Raw genomic sequence first — 3,125 nt, 5'->3', positions numbered from 1 at the left:
TTTCAAATCTAAGAATAAAGTGTTTTCTCATTTTATTCCAATCTTCCATCTTTTGTTTTGACCCTACTTCTTCTTACTCTACCTAAAATACAGAGAGTCCCTGCACTCTACATCAATTTTCTAACACGTGCACCAATCCCTGTCCTAGTCAGTTTGGGCTGCCATAACAAAACACCATGGACTGGGTGCTTAAACAACAAACACTTATTTCTCATACTTCTGGAGGCTGGGAAGTCCGAAATGAAGGCAACAGCAGATTCTGTGTCTGGTGAGACCTACTTCCTGGTTTGTAAACAGCTGCCTTCTCCCAGCAACCCTACAGAAAATGTGGGTGAGAGAGCTCTGTGAGGTCTCTTCTATAAGAGCACTAATTGCATTCATGAAGGCTCCACTGTTATGACCAAATCACCTCCCAAAGGCCCCATCTCCTAATACTATGCTATCATATTGGGCTTAGGGTTTCACCATATGAGTTTTGGTGGGACACAAATATTCTGTCCATAACACTATCCAAAGGCTGTGCTAAGTCCTCTGGTGGCAGGGTGGGACCTAGGAATGTCAAAGCCTTGGAGAAGAATCGAGTCTTGAGCAGCCTTACCTGATTATCCTTGTGGGCCCTGCCAATATAATCTTTTCTTAAGTGTGCCTTGCCACAAAGGTTGCGAAGCTCTGCTCTATATAATCATCCCCATAAATGTTTGCAAATCAACCACCTGCCACGCTTTTTTTCAGGCTCCTCTTGTCAGGTTTAAATAATCCCAGTATTTCCCTCCCCTCTTCCTACGTCTTCCTTTCTAAACTCCTTATCTTCATGATAGCTGTTCTCTGAACTGTCTCCTAATTTCTCATGTCTTTCTTAAACTGGGTTGCCCTTTATTTGACACCCATGGCCTAGCACAGTTACTTGATCTCCTGTGAAAGGGTTAGACAGCCTTCAAACCCACAGAGTCTTCTTTCAATTATGCGGGAACAGGTAACCTACCCCGAGGATAAAAATCTGCCAAGAGGCACCACTTCCTCCTGACCTCGATATGCAGCCTCAGCCAAGTTTTCATTTAATAAATATTTACTGCTGGAAACTAGGAGACACAAGTACCTGTAAGTCGCAGCCTCTGTCCTTAAGGACCTCATGGAGCAAGCAGTTTAGCAAGCAGTTGTTTTCACTGGCTTGACACTAGCACTGAAATAGCTAACCACTCATTGAAAGAGGCTGGAGAAAGAAAAAAGCATTCAGCCCAGGGCACAGCCCTGGGTTAATCAGACATTTAGGAAAAGCTTTATGCTGTCTGTAACAGGACAGTTTATAAGCAAGTACAATTATGACCAAACATGGAGAGCAAAATATTAAAATTTAAAAAAATTATAAACTACCCAAATGTCACCAAAAAGTAGAATTTAGTACTGTAGCACTTAGGATGTCATCATTAAAAACGTCACTTCTGAAAGTTTATAATAACATTAAGATGTTTATGATAGTGGGTGTTTTTCTTTTAAAGTACATATTATTTAAGCAATGCAAAATTAGGCACAGCAAAATGTGGGAAGAGATGCATCCAAAACTTAACAGTAATTATTTTGAAGGCGGGAATCTATGAGATTCTTCCTTCTACTATCCCGTATCTTTCAAATTCACTAAATAATATTTTCTAATAGGGAAAACAGTCACAAAAAAAGGATTCTCTTCCCTTTTATTAACATAAACACGGCTACGGTTCCTAATTAATACAGAACCTGGACACACAGTAGGCCCTCAATAATCCATGAATGTATCAATACCTGCCATTGAAGACATTTACCTGAGATTTTCTGCCCTGTAAAAAGCCTAACCCTTTCTGCGGGAGAGCCTCATGTCCTGCCGTCCTGGATCCTGCAAAGCGTGAAAAATGGTTCTGCCTCTACCCTCTGTCCATTGACACTAACGCCTTGATAGGCCTTCACCTGGGGTTCCCACGAACTACTGCTCACTGATGGGTCCCAGGGGAAATGAAAGCACCTTTGGGCTCCCCTGAAAATCACCACCAGAGGATTGTGAGAATCCTCCTTATACTCACTGGTCCTGCAGAGAATCAGAGATGACTTCTTAATTTAGTGTATGGACCGGCACCTTGAAGTCTCGCCGTCCTTCTGACCTGTGCAGGCACTTCCACGGCACTGGCCTCTCTGGGAGCTGGCAAGGCTCACAGGGTAACTGCATTAGGGCCCCCAGCCCATTCCTTAACATCGGCCCTTAACAGTGTTCAATGCTCTTCACTTGTCCATTCCGGTTCTCAAGGCCAACGCCATTAGCTCATATTAGTATCTCCGCACATCATGGATGAGATCTGAGACTTAGGTCACCTGCGCAAGGCCAGGGCAAGTTGTAGACTTAGCAGAAGTCAATGCTGTTACTATTGTTGCTAAGATCACCCCCGTGGAGTTCCCTTGAGTGTCCACCGTGCGAAGGGGGCGGGTGTCCGGCAGGCGCAGCCCCACCTCCAGGGCTTCCGAGGCAGTGGCCTGGGGTGGGGGTTCAGAGACTGAGAAGCCTCGAAGCCCACCGGCTGGGATGGAAATGGCGGACGATTCTTCAGACAGGGCAAGGGGGAAGGTCAAGCAGGCGTCCAGAAACCTTGGTCAGATCCTGTCTTTGAGTTTAAATCTCAACTTTTATCTTCCAGAAGCGATGGAAACAGGACCCAGAAGCCTGAGGTAAGACGTCTTGCCAAACAGCCGGGAGCAGTCGCCATTAGGAAGCCAAACGCCGCAGCCCCTCACGCCCTGCCTCCGAAAGTGGTCCCCTCTCTTTTCTTTTTAAATGCTGTTCTTTTAACAACAATAATGATTAACATAAACCTAATAGTTAATTACATCAAAAGGAAAGAAAGTTAGGACATAAAATATTGGATGAATAACTACCTACCCAAATATAACACACAGTCAAAAACACTCTCCATCAGTAGTTCCATCATGCATTCTCTCATAAAGCACGTCACAGGTCTGCACAGTCTATGCCCCTGGATGCTGACTGCTTTGCGTACCTGCAGTCTTTACTTTTTTTTTTTTTTTTTTTTTTTTTTTTTTTTTTTGTGGTATGCGGGCCTCCCTCTGTTGTGGCCTCTCCCGTTGCGGAGCACGGGCTCCGGATG

This window comes from Physeter macrocephalus, chromosome 2, assembly GCF_002837175.3.
Source record: "Physeter macrocephalus isolate SW-GA chromosome 2, ASM283717v5, whole genome shotgun sequence".
NCBI classification, from domain to species: domain Eukaryota; kingdom Metazoa; phylum Chordata; class Mammalia; order Artiodactyla; family Physeteridae; genus Physeter; species Physeter macrocephalus.
Note: the sequence above shows the minus strand (reverse complement) of the source record.